Genomic DNA, 16,750 nt, shown 5'->3' with positions numbered 1-16,750 from the left:
AAAAGCCAAGCAAAATGACACCTTTTATTGGCTAACTAAAAAGATTACAATATGCAAGCTTTCAAGGCAACTCAGGCCCTTTCTTCAGGCAAGATGTAATCATTTTGCCTGAAGAAGGGGCCTGAGTTGCCTCGAAAGCTTGCATATTGTAATCTTTTTATAGTTAGCAAATAAAAGGTGTCATTTTGCTTAATTGTAACTGAAATACATCATGAATGTGTCACCACAAGCAAGTAAACTATGCGATTTAGCAATTAACACAAGGACAGAGAAGTCCAAATAGGCACAAATCTCTGAAAAATGTGCTAGAAAATCTACATTTAACCTAGGAATATCCAAAACTGAGAAAGCACAGAGATGAGTCAATCTAACAAGCAAATGCTGAGTTTGTAGTAGAAGTATGGAGGATGAAGCTTTCTAGGCTTGCGCATAGCACATTAAGGATTGGCAACATACACAAAGTTTACATCAGGCAGCCAACACAGTACCACTAACAGGTACAATTTGTGGCACAGAGAGAACATCTGCATTTAAAGGGCTCACTGCCACCAAGACACTTCTGTGTGTTGGTACAAGCAAAACATTTTTGCTTTCACATGGTATGTAAACAGTTAGGCGCATGATATCCAGACTTTGAACTGAATTCAAAATCTGCATTCATTTGTGGATGCTCATCTTAGATTTTTTTTTAAACTAATGTACTCTCACACCCCATCCCTTACTCCATCAAACTGTGCAATTTAGCTGATTAGTTCCAAAAGGTGCCTAAACCCATAAATGATACATAAAGACACTGAAAATATAGATTTCTGTTAGAAGACCTGGGATGTGATGTGCTTTACTACTATTTGGAGGATAAAATATGAAAGCAAAAGAAAGATGAATGTTACAGAATTAAATAGTATTTGAAGAAATATCTGCATGCATGGCTGAGAAATTTTTTAAGCAATAATACCTGCACTGTCAATAAAAAGTTCACAATGCACCATCCTCATTCTGTGTGATTTTGCTTATTTAGAAAGATCACATCATACCACTGAGGTAATTATGACATCACCTTCCTAGGCTCTCATTATACTGCTGGTCATGTTAGAGTCTGCCTGTGTAAAATACAGAATGGAAATGGAATGGAAATATAAACTGGAGCACAAGTAATCATATCTTAATACTTGTTAGTCTTTATAATAAACAGTCTAAAAACAGATTCTGGTTTGCCTTGGAAGTGCCTGTAACCCACTTGACACCCACCCATAGCCTCCCCTGAACAGAAGAAAATATGCATAAGAGAAGCAAAGCAATGGAACAAGAAGCATATCGCTATGACAAGGACTCCGAGGCCATGAACCTGCAATCTCTCCTCTGGCAGCTGACTCAGAAGATCCATCTGATGGAAGGTTTAACATATGAAAACAACTTAACTAACCAAGGTAAGAAGAGGGATCTTGCACACCCTTTAACAGATTTGTCCAAGTCCCAAATTTGCTCTTTGTATATAATTTCCATAACCAAAGAGGATGGAAAATGGTACAGGTAATATGCGAGACACAACTAGTTCACTTAATCACAACAAATTCTGTGCTGTTGGCACAAGCCTACAATAAAACCAATTTAGCATCTCAAAATTTCAAAGAGATGAGAAAACTGTAAACAAAAGTAAAAAAGGTAAATACCTATAGAAGAAGCAATCACAGCAAACGAGAACACCCATGCAGATCCTCAAGCCTGGTGAGGGTGGGGGAAGAAGAACCCCCTTCCCACACTGATTCACTGCGTTAGTAAAGTGGCACAGCGAAGGGATCCTTCCTCCAACCCTAATCTGCACCTCCAGACGACTCGGAGCCTCCCAGCTTGGAAGTCAGCACTGTTTCTTTGTATCTGTACTGACTGCTGAAAATCTAAAATGAAAAAGTACTGTTGTCTCCACCACAAAGTGGGATACGTAAGGCAGCTCAAGTATTTTTCACACCACCAAGCAACTGGTGGGGTGCAAATATGCAACTCATGTATCACTTCATTGCGAAAAGCAGAAGAAACAGCATTCCTGTGCTTGCGAGCTGCCCCGTTTCACAATATGCAGACTTCTGCCTCTCTTCTGGCTCTGGCCTTCAAAGGCGGGAAGATTAGGTTGGCAAAACATTCTGCATAAAATTACTGCTGACTGTAGCCCACAAGCTGCTACAACCATCCTGCAGAAAGGAAAAAAAAATCTGCTTTTTCTAAGCACTTTTTTGTAGCCTTTCACTGAGGTTTGCTTACTCGTGGGATTACATCAGCCTTACATTCCTTTATTGTCTAGTACTCACATCACGGCATTAACAAAATGTGTGCCACACAGACAAGACAGGAGCAATCAAACCTCAAGGATCCTAAAGGCCACAAGAAGGCCAGTTCAACTGGCAAAAAAAAAAATAAAATTCACAATTGGCTCAAAATTCAGTTCACCTACTGCCACTCTGAACAGTGCCTTTGGTCTGTATTTTATCAGACTGCACACTTTCCCTTGTTGCCATCAATTCAGACATCTTTTTTTTTTTTTTACTTTATTACTGGTGCATAATTCAAATGTAATATAAAGACAAAATGTATGTAGTAAAACAATAGTTTGTAAAAACACTCATGGGGTTGTATATATAGAAATGATAGCATAAAATTCACACATTAATAAGTAAGAATCCTAAAGCTTTTTCCCTACCACATTATCATCTTTTTGAAATTTAAACAAATGTTTCAGTAACTAAGAACTATAGTTATTTTCATAAGCTTTATTATTAGATTAGACAAACTGTTACATGTGTACAATGCCATAGTGTTCCCTACAGAGGGCATTCAGGTTCTTAAAGAAATAATGCATAATTAAGCATGTCCCTGATCATGATTATTTTATCTGAACACAATCATTTTAATTCAGAATTACATACTCAAATGTCACAAACTGCTTTCCCTTGAGTCTGCACTGGTACTGCAGCTTCCAGCAGGGAGAAATGAAGAGAAACAGCAAGCAAGGGCAAGAGCATGAGGAAGAGAGTGGTTTCTTGCAAGCAGGAGAATGCATGTCGCACATCTGAAACTGCACTTTAAAAACTTTTAAACAACAGGCTTACTTAGTCTTTCAACATTACTGTACTCTGAGAATGCACCTTACCAGCTATAATGGAAAAGTCAATTGAGATGGTGACTCACTTATATTAAAGAAACCCATGACCTTAGCCAATCTTTCAACATATGTTAAACCCTTCAGCACACTCATTAGTAAGAGTTGCTAGTTTTCACTTGCCATTCAGGTTTATTTGAAGGTTTTAGTGCCGACATCTGACTCTAGAACGTTTCGAAATTATGCTTGCTGCCTTGCATTCTGATTCTGCAGTATTACCAGCTGCAGGAGATCAATGCAAGGAGCAGCCTGTATGAGGAGGACCCTCCAGGTGGTTGACAAGCCGAAGTACTGCATGTAGTGAAGCAGCCAAGGAGGAGTCAGGAGCTCTGAGGATTTATGAGAGAACAGCGAGTGTGCCATAGGATGGAAGGTAAGATGCACAATGGAGAACAGCCTGCAATCAGTATACAGTGCATCCAGAAAGTATTCACAGCGCATCACTTTTTCCACCTTTTGTTATGTTTCAGCCTTATTCCAAAATGGATTAAATTCATTTTTTTCCTCAGAATTCTGCACATAACACCCCATAATGACAACATGAAAAAAAGTCTACTTGAGGTTTTTGCAAATTTATTAAAAATAAAAAAAACTGAGAAATCACAAGTACATAAGTATTCACAGCCTTTGCTCAATACTTTGTTGATGCACCTTTGGCAGCAATTACAGCCTCAAGTCTTGCTGAATATGATGCCACAAGCTTGGCACACCTAGCCTTGGCCAGTTTCGCCCATTCCTCTTTGCAGCACCTCTCAAGATCCATCAGGTTGGATGGGAAGCGTCGGTGCACAGCCATTTTAAGATCTCTCCAGAGATGTTCAATCAGATTCAAGTCTGGGCTCTGGCTGGGCCACTCAAGGATATTCACAGAGTTGTCCTGAAGCCACTCCTTTGATATCTTGGCTGTGTGCTTAGGGTCGTTGTCCTGCTGAAAGATGAACCGTCGCCCCAGTCTGAGGTCAAGAGCGCTCTGGAGCAGGTTTTCATCCAGGATGTCTCTGTACATTGCTGTAGTCATCTTTCCCTTTATCCTGACTAGTCTCCCAGTCCCTGCCGCTGAAAAACATCCCCACAGCATGATGCTGCCACCACCATGCTTCACTGTAGGGATGGTGCCAGGTTTCCTCCAAACGTGACACCTGGCATTCAAACCAAAGAGTTCAATCTTTGTCTCATCAGACCAGAGAATTTTCTTTCTCATGGTCTGAGAGTCCTTCAGGTGCCTTTTGGCAAACTCCAGGCGGGCTGCCATGTGCCTTTTACTAAGGAGTGGCTTCCGTCTGGCCACTCTACCATACAGGCCTGATTGGTGGATTGCTGCAGAGATGGTTGTCCTTCTGGAAGGTTCTCCTCTCTCTACATAGGACCTCTGACAGAGTGACCATCAGGTTCTTGGTCACCTCCCTGACTAAGGCCCTTCTCCCCCGATCACTGAGTTTAGATGGCCAGCTCTAGGGAGAGTCCTGGTGGTTTCAAACTTCTTCCACTTACGGATGATGGAGGCCACTGTGCTCATTGGGACCTTCAAAGCAGCAGAAATTTTTCTGTAACCTTCCCCAGATATGTGCCTCGAGACAATCTTGTCTCGGAGGTCTACAGACAATTCCTTTGACTTCATGCTTGGTTTGTGCTCTGACATGAACTGTCAACTGTGGGATCTTATATAGACAGGTGTGTGCCTTTTCAAATCATGTCCAGTCAACTGAATTTACCACAGGTGGACTCCAATTAAGCTGCAGAAACATCTCAAGGATGATCAGGGGAAACAGGAGGCACCTGAGCTCAATTTCGAGCTTCACGGCAAAGGCTGTGAATACTTATGCACATGTGCTTTCTCAATTTTTTTATTTTTAATAAATTTGCAAAAACCTCAAGTAAACTTTTTTCACATTGTCATTATGGAGTGTTGTGTGTAGAATTCGAAGGAAAAAAATAAATTTAATCCATTTTGGAATAAGGCTGTAACATAACAAAATGTGGAAAAAGTGATGCACTGTGAATACTTTCCAGATGCACTGTATGTACACTACCAGTCAAATGCTTTAGAACACCTCAATTTTTCTTCAAATTTAACCAGTTGAAATGCAATGAATGACCTAAAATGGTGTAAAGTTAGCAGCAAACTGCCAGAAGTTTAAATTTAAAGTTTAAGTTTGCAAAAACTGAAAAAAAGGAAAAATCAGAATATTACAAATGGGCATACCTTAAGGATCAACTAATAGGTTACAACCTACAGATGTTCTACAGCAATTAAAGAAAATGAAGCCTTGCAAGTTGAAGCAAACAATTTGCGCAGGTGTCCCAACTTCTGCTGACTACTTAAAAGACCATCCCTCTATCTTAAAGTAGAGTTGGAACAGACTTACTACACTCTCTGAAGTTCTACTTAGACAATACTCCAGTGATAATGGTAAGAAAACAGCAATTAACAAATTAAATGAGACAGAGCATTATTGCCCTTAGAAATTTAGGCCATTCATTTAAAGCAGTTGCATGAAAAATCCAAGTGTCAGTGAGTACTGTTGGGTCCTACACAATCCAAAGGCAGTTGGAAACTGGAAGAAACTCTAATGGGAAGAGATCTGTAGACCCAAAGACACAACCGAGAAAGAGGACAAGTTTCTGAGGGTCACCAGCTTGCATTATAGGTACCTCACAGCACAACAGCTTCAAAAACAGCTTAACAGTGGTCGAAAAAAAGCAAGTCTCAATTTCTAGTTTCTGTAACTTAGTTGTTTCCTGAAGAAGGCCAATTTGTAATATTATGATATATCCTTTTTCCAGTTTTTGTGAACCTAAACTTTAAATTTCAATCTCTGTCAGTTTACTGCTTACCTTTTCACCATTTTATGTCATTCATTTCATTGTACCAAGAAAGACGTTCAGTCCTAGGGAAAAGCATCCTGCAGCTGATCTATACAGCCAATCTTCTAAGTTCATTTCAGTCCTCTGCCGACTGTGTACACTAAGTCAGAAGTGACTGAGTTATCACGGAATGTGTCAATACATATATTTGGATTGCACACACTGCTCTGGCATAGATGCTGTGGCAGAATGTAGTGGCTGTCACTTCTGGCAATGCTGATTGGTAAACTGTAGAGCTTGAATGGCTGCCCTGTGCATTCGATCAATATAATGCCATAATAGTACTTTTTTATACTTATGTTGTACTGTAACTTTAAAAGCTGCATTCAAGTAGTATCATAGAAAATAGAAACATGAGTTTAAAGTGGGAAATTTCACAAGAACATCCTGAAAAGTGGGAGCTACTAGTGGGACAATTCAGAGAAAAAACATAAAACCAAATTCACTTCTTGCGGTAGTATAAAATAAAAATAAAATAAATGACTTATTTGTGGTTAAACTGCATTTGGAGCTATGCAATACACACCTAATGTGTTGAGCTTGCATTATATCTTTACTATACCTTTAATTGCCCATAGTGCAGACCACGAAGAAAATCAACAACGGTCCCCCAAAAAGCCAGTCAGAAATTCATGAAAACACACTGAAAGTAACACAAAGTACTAAAGAATTGTGCTTTACAACCCCCTGTTTCGACAATCCAAGCCCACTGCCTTTCAATTTTAACATCAATTATGTCTTTGCAGCCTTCACCAACTGCTGTTTCATCACAGACTGAAATTTTGAGCGGTGCTCATGGTGTTCTTACAACACCTCACTAAAAGTAGCTTCATGATGATTGGTTAATAGATGCACTTGCTCATATACTATATGTAATTACAAGAACACTATTACAGGATTTACTAAAATGTTTCCAAAACAAAAAACAGCTATTTTTCATTTTTTATACGGTCACTGTGGGTTTTAGTAAAACAGTGTAACAGTCAGTGGATATTTTTAGAAGTCTAAATAAGCCATATGCCTAAATTCAAGAGTGCTGCTTAGTTTTAAGTGAAACCTTTATAAAAGTTACTACTGGAAGCAATGAACCTCTACAAGTCAAGGAGCCCTCTTGAGGGAGTACATTTTCTAGGGTAATTTTTCTACTGGGGCCTAATCTATGTTCCTCTTTTTTTGTGTGCAACATTTACTCATCCTGCTTGGCATGAATCAACCCTGACTTCATGTTACAATTTGTTTGAGAATATTATGGCATGTCCTTTTGCATTGTCACTGGAGACTGGCATGATGACACAGTGGCCAAATATGCTTCTTCACATTAGAAGAGTGATAGGATCACATCCCACCCTAGGAAGAATGAGTCTCCATATTATGTCCTGGTCAATATGGATTTTAGGAAATGTTCTCACATACACCTCACACTCTAAAGACAAGACTTGTAAGCTAACTAGCATTTCCAAAATGAAGGTGAGTGCAGACATTCGGGTCAGGTTGGTCTCTGACTGGTGTTTGATTCAGCCAGAATGGACTCATGCTCTCCTTCACCTTGGAACAGATTACATGGGTCTGACAATGTTACATTACTTTGCCAATACAATTATACTGGAACATTATTGTCATCATTTGACAGGTTAAGTTTTCATTGTTTCTTACAACTCCTCATGTTTTTCTTTATTATGTGTTGACATAGGCATACATTTTCTCTTTAGAGATTTTTATCTTTTTTAAATGACAAGCTGCCACAAAACTGGTATACTCTGAAATAGATCTTCAATGTGTCAATCTACAATAATAACATGACTTGGAGCCAGTAATTCAACAACAGCAAATTTTACATTCATTTTTTTAAAAAGCAGTCATAAGAAAAATGTTATTATTGAGTCCTTTTGTACTAATGCTAATTCCCTTTTCCACCAATCAAATCCAGTATGCATTTACCTCAGTTTTAAATTCCGACTCAATAAAAAGATATTTGATGTCTTAATATTTTGCCCTCATCTACCTTCCATTTCAATTCTTTTATTTCACCTTCTTATCTTGTGTTACTTTTAAGTGTTTTCTTATTGGAGGAGTATCATTCTTATTAAATATTGGATACATTATGCTGTGCCTTTTTCTTACTTCTTTTCAAAATACAGTATATGACATAACAAAGATTTTTTAATGAACTTTAGGAGAGTCACATTTTAAAAATTGTCCCAAAATTTTCTGTTTTAGGTATCATTCTTTACTTGTCTCCGCTCTTCAAACATAACCCTTTTTTGGCTTCCTCAGGCAAGAGAAATCCACAACCACCGATCTGATTCATTGACCTTAACTTTAATTGTGTAAATATTATTTATTTTGAAATGATTTACGAGAAAGTGGTTGACTAAGGTATTCCCATTACAATGTGAATCAGGACTATTTGAACTGACCTTTCAATCCACCAAATTATCTTGCATTTTGAATTCTCTCAATTACATTCAGAAACAAACAGTAAATGTGTGAACCTTGAGAGAAGTCAGTTTTGCAATTTGATTTTGGGCATAAACTAGCATCTGTAAATTAACTATTCAGGTTTATTTCACCAAAACAAAGCCTGTACTACAGCAAGGCCACAACTCAAAATAATATAAATAACTTTGTCTTTTAAAAAAAGGAACAGAAAAGTGGCTACGGTAATGGGCTTTTATAAAGCTAACAGATGCTTTTTCAAATCTTCAATGCAGATCTTTTGTGTGACACATAACAATCTACTTAATCTCACACTGTAGAAAGAAGGAAACAAATACTACACAGAAGACACTTGCAAATTTAAATTACACCGAGTAATAAAAGAAAAAACTATATATCACATTGTATTAATAAACCACAAACTACAAATACAATGAATAAATACAACCTGAGAGATAAATCTAAATGGCTCCTATATACTACTATTTAATAGCGTAAAACAAGGCAAAATGAGAAGTCACTAAACCAAATAAATCAAGCCAATATAAGCAGAGTGAGTAGACCTTGAATATAAGCAAATATGAGAGGCCCAAGATGTGAAGCAGCAGTGGTATAGTGACAAATCCTGGGTAACCTTGGAACTTCAGTTTCCAACAGCTCTACTTGCAGCCTTATTTGTACAAGCAGTGCAACAGTTGCAAATGCACAGTAATCACAAACAAGCAAATCAGTGCCCAACTGCACATTTGAATCTTTTCCAGATGCAACCTAAAATCACACATATACAATAAAACATTTTAAAAGTAAAAATTCAGTGACACTCGTGTGTTAAAAGGCAAAACAAGAATTTAAATTTACCCAAGCACCCAACATCTGGTACATTCAGCTACTTATTTTTTCAGTCCAAAATAAAACCATAAGGTACCTTGTGTTAATTTTTGAGGCAGACTGGCTCCACATATTACTAAACAGATAAACAGTTCAATTAAGCTATTCAGAACACTTTTATTATTTCCTTTGATGGACACGATTAACCTGTTCAACTTTTCCTAAGGGATTTATTAATATGTAACAACTAATTTCAGATTTTTGTAAACCATACGGCTTGCACGCAAAGAGAATAAAAACTTTATCCCAACTAAAAATACTTGCTAGTATACTACTTTGTTTTTAAAAGAGAATTATATAAAGCAAGCTGAAAGATGCACTGTAATGTTACCAAGGTTACGTAAAAGACAAAGAGAGGACTCTCTTGTCTCTAGCCACATTTCTTAAGGAAGAAACCAAAAAGAGATCCTGCTTGCTACTAGTATGCAAGTTTGGGTGTTTCCCTCATATCACTGTGGGTTTCCTGTTAAATCCCAAAAATGTCAGTATAGATTATTTGATGAGACTTGATACAAGTGACATGGTGCAGCTAATGCAAAGCTGGTTCATGCCTTGTGCTGGAATCGTAAGGATTGTGTATGGCTTCCTTTGAGCAAGTACTTGGGAGGGTTGGTTTAGTTCTGAAAAATAAATGGATTGACCTAACACATCCAGTTTTTATTATTATTACCAGAAACGGACATGTAAGATTTTAAACAAAGTACTTAGAAAATGCAAAAATAGGTTTTCCTCTCCAGTGTCACGAGTAGCTCACACTTTATTATGTGAAGATAAAAATATATATTTTCAGATTAGAAAGCCAAAGCCTAAAGTGCATGGTATCTCACTACCTTTATGTTGAAATAACTTTATTTAACATTGTATTTAATACATATTAAAATATCTGTTAAGAAAAAAAAAAAAAAAACAAGCCTATTTAAGGATATACTGGCAAAGTACAGGAAACAAATATGGATGCTGGGAATTTCAATGCTATCCTTACAAACAAACCATTTGCTTATTTTAAAACCCACTTAGTCCAAGTCAGAGTCATGAGAGCTGAGCTGCAAGAGATCTGGCAGAGCCAGGCAGATGATAGCAACCAACTTTGGACAGAGTAGAACAGTCCATTAAAAGGCTCAACTGACACACACACACCCTACTCACTCACATGAGCCTAGTTATGAGTTACCATTTAACCTAGCACGTATTTCTCATATTTTCAAGAAAACTATTAAATTTACCAGTTTCTAGAAATGAACTAGAAACATGTGGAGCAACAGGCACATTACCGATACAAGTAATTATACAGAAACTACAGTATATGACATGAAACAAGATAAAGCAATTTCTTCAGCTGGAAGAATTCCCTGTGGACCAGACTTTTGCCTTATCGCTTCATGTACATTTTTTACATTGGCCTTTGAAATTACTTGTATATTTTTGGGTTAAAAAACTGAAGCCTAAAACTTGTGACATTTTTGTTACCTTTCTGTTGAAATATTGTTCCCATTTCTCATATTATTTAATGTGTATTAAAATATTTGTTAAAACACACATGCCCAATTATCAATATATAGTACAGAAAAATATGGATGCTGTGACTCCAGTCAAGTCCCCTGATTTATTTTCCATGTACTGACATCACTGCTGTTTTAAACCCCTAACAGTCATTTAATTTCAGATTAAGCTCTAAAGTGGGAAAGAGTGATAAACCAGTTCATTCAGTGTTCCAGATTAAATTCCTCTTGTGGTACAGATTTGGAGAAGAATAAAAAAAAAAAAAAGTTTGACCGGCATACTTAAAATTAGTAGAAAACTATCAAAAGCATGCAAATGTAAAACATGTTCTGTAACAAACAATGCAAATATGTGCATATTAAAGGACATCGGAGATTGTTGTTTCTTTGTGTACAGACCTGCTACAAGTCCACCCTTTAAGAGTATTGCCCAGAGTGATGTGCAGTTCAGCCCATTGGTAAGTTGATACAAATAAGAAGATAGAACAGGAAAAAGATGTGGGTTATGTTTGCTTGGCGGCAGTGAATGGAGCAAGTGACAAAGAAGCTGTACTTTTATAAATTCAGGGGAGGCAAATTACCTTTTATGAGCCTGTGCATTTTAGTTCCTGAATTAAATAAACAAACCTCATACATGGGGACCATGTATTCACTCTGTGTTGAAATGCTAAGTATTTTAGCCTAGGACATGGCATGGTCTCCCTGCCATGCCAGCAAGCATTCCATGTGCACAGTGCAATCCACTGCAACATTTTGCACAATTTTTAGCTGTTGTAATTTGACATCAAATTCAAAATTCCACGAAAATGTCTAAATGCTTCTGAATTATTATACTAAACATTAACCATATCTTTTGAATTTTAATATCCTCAATGGTGATACTTTTTCTGTACCAGACTAACGCATAATAGTCACGAAGCTGAATAATGAAAACAATATTTTTGCTTGAAATTCTGGACAATTTATGCAGCAGTGACATTAGGAAGTAATCAGAAGAGTTAAAAATCTAACAAACTCTACAGTACAGTACAGTATGAGAAACCACTTGGCCAATACAGATTTAACCTAGCCTGTCTGGCTTAAAAAAAAAAAATCAGGAATTGAGGATATAGATATCCAGACAGACAATTTTCTTTTGGCAGAATCATGATAAGGATGTACCAAAATCTCTAGAAACATGAAAAACCCATAGGTAAAATTTTTAACCTCCTTTCATGATTTTAAGACTGACAATGGCCGAGTCCAAAACCACACAAGATAATGGGTATCGTTCCAAGGGCAGACCCTAAGGAAGTCCAGTGATAAACTCATCCGATTATCACTTTACCTGTACTCTTTGTCTATGTGCTGTTAACTACAGTTCAGTAAATTACTTTCACCTTATATGCTAGCTTGAAAATGAATCTTTAGTTTGTAATCATATGAAGCACATTTTGTAAGACTAGATAAAACTATACTGCACGTTGTGCTCTAGATGATTTCTCAAGCAGCCAGTCGACTGGTTCAGTTCTGAATGGTGTGGGGTAACGGGAACACTTATCCAGGGCGTTGGTCTTGTGGGGGGCCTTGGAGGTTCTGAGCAGAATTTAATGTTTTCTGTAATTGCACCATTAGTAACAATACTGGCATCAGCAGCGGCAACAGCTGCATGGAGCTACAGAAGATGTGAAAGCATAATGAATGCACTGGCCATTATGCAAATCAGCTCACTGCTTCTAGTGCCCCAATGCCCACCACAGGATAAAAGCAGCCTCCCACCTAAGACAGATTTCAGTTATTTCACAGTGGCTGCAATCCTGTGCATCAAATGGAATTTATGCATCAAATGAGTTTTGCAGATGTCATCAATGACTTTGTAACTGCAAACGCTTGAATGTGCATTCTGTAAAAAATTACTGAAGTAAGACAGGACCTGTTATTTTACTATGTTTTACATTACATTAAAAGGATATTTTGTTGCATTTGGCTTGCAGTGTTACAAAATACGAGCTGATAATCTTTTGCATTGGACTTCAAATATAAAAAATTACACACTGGTAATGTTATGCATTTGGGTTGAAATGTTACAAAATACAGATTGATCATTTTATTTTAGTAACAGTTTTGTTAAATCACCAATACACTGAGGCTAGGCCCATTCGTTCCGTTCTGTCCCAGCTCTGATATGTAACACAGTGCCTAGCTCCTCTCATAAATCGCACCCGTTTTCAAACAGGAACAATTAAATTTATTTCTTATTATAGTATCAGATCTACAGGGGCAGAAGTAAGGCACATAAATAAAAAGCGTAGCTTTCTGAACCTGATGTTGTAAAATGCCTTCACCTGGTGTTCAGTATACATTCAGTTCTGATCAACAAATATCTGTATGTTTTGAGATTTTTCTGGAAGTAAAGTCCAAAATTTTTAGATAAGATGGTCATACTCACTGCACATGCAAGTAAGAATTTCTCTGCATATTGTACATGCAACAATAATCCACCTTAATAAAAGGTTGAATGTGTTTGTATCTGTCTGGTTGCCATGTCTCTGCCATTCCAACAGATGGCACATCACATACAATTTCCGTAATAAAATGCATTGCATTTGTCATTCCAAATCACAAAAATTAACACTGCTTTTTCACATCCCATACCAAACGGCATATAACAGAGACATATGCATTGCATAGTGCACTGCAAACGTTAATACTGAGGCCTACATTATTTAGACAAGTAGCACAAGTAGTGACTCTATAATCCACTACATAACTACATGGATCAGATAAACTGAAGCATTGATCGATTACCAAAACATTTTTTGATTGTGCTTGATGTGAAAGTCACAACTTTATAATTAAATGGCTTTGTGTCCAAACCATGGCTGGTTTCTAGATGTGGCCCGTTTCTGTGTTTAGAGCTCCGGCCTCTGATGAAATGGATAACCAACTAAGAAAATGGACCAATGGACAACTGAAAAATACAAAGGTTCTGCAACATTGTTAAAGCATGGCCAATAAAATGTACACACTAGACAAGATGTTACCAAAGGCAAAATAAGAGAAAAAGGAAAAATGGGTGCCAATGAATATAACTGTATATACTGATTATTAGGGTCAAGGAAAAATAAAAAAGGTATAAAGAATATTTCCAGATATTCAAGGCAAGTTGCTTGAGGTCCCTTTCTTTAAGGGAGGCAGTTAATCCCAAAATGTACCAAATCCCTTTACAGTGTACACAGTGGGTGTGGACACACCAATTGGACAAGAGTAATTGTGGCCAGATCTGTCACTTTGCCATTGCCATCATCTATTGGCAAATTGCCTAGTGATAGCTGAAATCTCAGTTTCCCTTCCGTGACTCTTTCAGCTTGTTTTTGTTTCCATAGATAGAGCAAAGAAATTTTTTTCCACTTCTTGCCCAATTTTTTTTCATCATCAGCTTTGCTTGATAAGCAGACCACTATTTGTTTTATCCTTTGTTCTTTTTACTGTATTTCTTGCAACTATAAGCATGCCTGTAGGATTAATTGGAATGGTGTGTCCAAATTCTGTTTTAGTGTCAAAATTAGAATAAAGTGGTAAATACCTGAAAACTGACATGTGATTAACCTTGCCTCAGAATAAGGCAATTGTTTTCATTCATAACTTGACACATTTTTCCCAATTTCCAATGGATGGTTTCTTTAATAAGAGTTTATTGCAAAGGGTTTATCCCACCTATTAGCAGAACAGTTATATTGTTATCACTCTCACATAGGCCTAGCAAAACAGGTTTGGGTGCAAGATCTTTGTGGAATAGTGGAAGCTATGGACTTTTCTTTTTTACATTTTTTTTTTTTATATTTGCGAATTACAACCTCTTTAACTAAACAAGTGCACAAGACAGTTGGGAAGTATTGAGAAAGAGACAGAAAGGAACTCACTGTCCCACAGCAAGTCATTAACTTGGTATGTTACAGCATTGGCTAAAAGTCTTTTAATGAATCAGTGTCAACTGTCAACACAGTGTTGGTTTTCTAGCTGAGATATACTCCTGCCATAATAATCAGATAAGAAGAGAAATATTACAATTTGGATAGAACGAACACTATTACTATAGTTCTGCTCAAATTTGAATTTTGTTCTGTATTGTTTGCTATCACAACTCATTAAGATTTAAATGCAACACAACCAAAGTCATGTTAATTGGCATTAAACCTGAGCTTAAGAAAATGAGTTCCTTTTCACTTACCCTTAGTGATCATCAGGCCTTCTTATTATTCAAGGAATCTTGGTGTCAGTTTTGATTTCTCCCTTTCTTATTCTAACCACATAAATCACATTAAGAAACTTTTTACTTCCATCTCCACAACATATTACATGTTTGTTCATTCCTTTCCTTTTCCAATCCTGAGAAACTTGTCCATGCTCTTATTGTATCCTGCATCAAACACTGTAACTCCCCACTAGCAGGTGCCCCTTATTCATCACAGCTCCAGTGGGTTAAAAATTCTGCTGCAAGAGTCCTTACACAGAGCCATAACAGCAGGCATAATACCCATCCTGCTTCACTATTACTACCTCCCTGCAACTTATAGGTATGAACATAAAATTCTATTAATAACCTATAAAACATTAAATACCATGCACCAGGCTACTTCCTTCATCACTACGTTCCTGTTCACTGACTCTAAGAATCTCCATTTGCCCCAAACTAACTTAAGCTCTATGGGTGGCAGGGCCTTCAGCTCTAAAGCGCCAAAGATTTTGGAATGGCCTCCCTAAAATAATGAGATCAACTGACTCAAGTCATTCTTTTAAAAAAACGACTTAAAACTAATTTGTTTAGGAAGACATTTAACAGACCCTGACAATATGATTCTTCTCTCAGTTTATCCTCTCTCTCCAGGTGCTCGGGAGTATTTTGTTTGTACCACACATTATGTTATCAGTCCAGGGTTTTCTTGTAGTAGTTTGTATTCTTTGTATTTTTATTCTGGTTTATTTTCTCTTATTCTAATTCAAAGTTTTGTGTTTCCTGCATTTATCTTTAGTGTTATTGCAGATATTTTCTATCCAACATTGAATATTCCCTTTTGTTCATTTTGAATTCCTCTGAAGCAATTTGAGCATGAAAAAGTATATAAATAAAATGTATTTGTTTTTTTTTTTGTTTTATAACTGTACATATCTAGTCATTCACATTATGTGGATTGGATTTGTTAAATTTCCTTGGACAAAGTTGTCTTGAAAGTAAAGAACAGCAACACTTTACTTTTACTGCCTTTAGAATTAAAAATAAATAAAAATAACTGTTTTTACCTGTAAGTTGTACTAGGGTGTTGTACCATGTTAGCCATTATGAATGTAGTGAAAAGTCAAGCAAAATGACACCTTTTATTGGCTAACTAAAAAGATTACAATATGCAAGCTTTCGAGGCATCTCAGGTCCCAAGATTACATCTTGCCTGAAGAAGGGGCCTGAGATGCCTCGAAAGCTTGCATATTGTAATCTTTGTAGTTAGCCAATAAAAGGTGTCATTTTGCTTGACTTTTCACTAGATGCAAGTTACAATTCTGATGAAATGGGAATGGCAAGGGGAACTTTATACATTAGTATATTGGGAAAAAATGGGAAAATTACTTCCTTCCCTCTCCTGTTTGAATACAATTCAAGTAAAGAAAATGGAAATTTACTATGCATCTCAGCGGAGCAAATATTGTAATCATGGACCACCTATTCAGTTCTCAGCTGTGTGAAATTCAGTTTTTTTTTTTTAAAAACTTCTAGTGCGTTTCATAATTCATCACAGACGGATGATTAAGGTTTGATATCTAAATATAAAACAGTGTTGAGCTTGCCCTGCTACAGTATGTACCAACATTACATCAAGGGCAGATTCCTGCTTGGTTCCTGAAACCCTGTACTGGAAAAGGAGATCCCACTAAACGT

The 16,750-nt window shown here is 36.9% G+C and overlaps 1 protein-coding gene across 2 annotated transcripts in view; it reads right to left on the bottom strand.

The window, feature by feature from the left end:
• The window catches only part of LOC114647335 (MOB kinase activator 2-like), a 254,024-nt gene that overhangs the window by 119,170 nt on the left and 118,104 nt on the right, over positions 1–16,750 (bottom strand). The gene's annotated exons all lie outside the window — the stretch shown is intronic.

The sequence above is a fragment of the Erpetoichthys calabaricus genome, chromosome 2 (assembly GCF_900747795.2).
Source record: "Erpetoichthys calabaricus chromosome 2, fErpCal1.3, whole genome shotgun sequence".
NCBI classification, from domain to species: Eukaryota; Metazoa; Chordata; class Cladistia; order Polypteriformes; family Polypteridae; genus Erpetoichthys; species Erpetoichthys calabaricus.
This window is presented reverse-complemented; position numbering and strand designations above follow the sequence as displayed.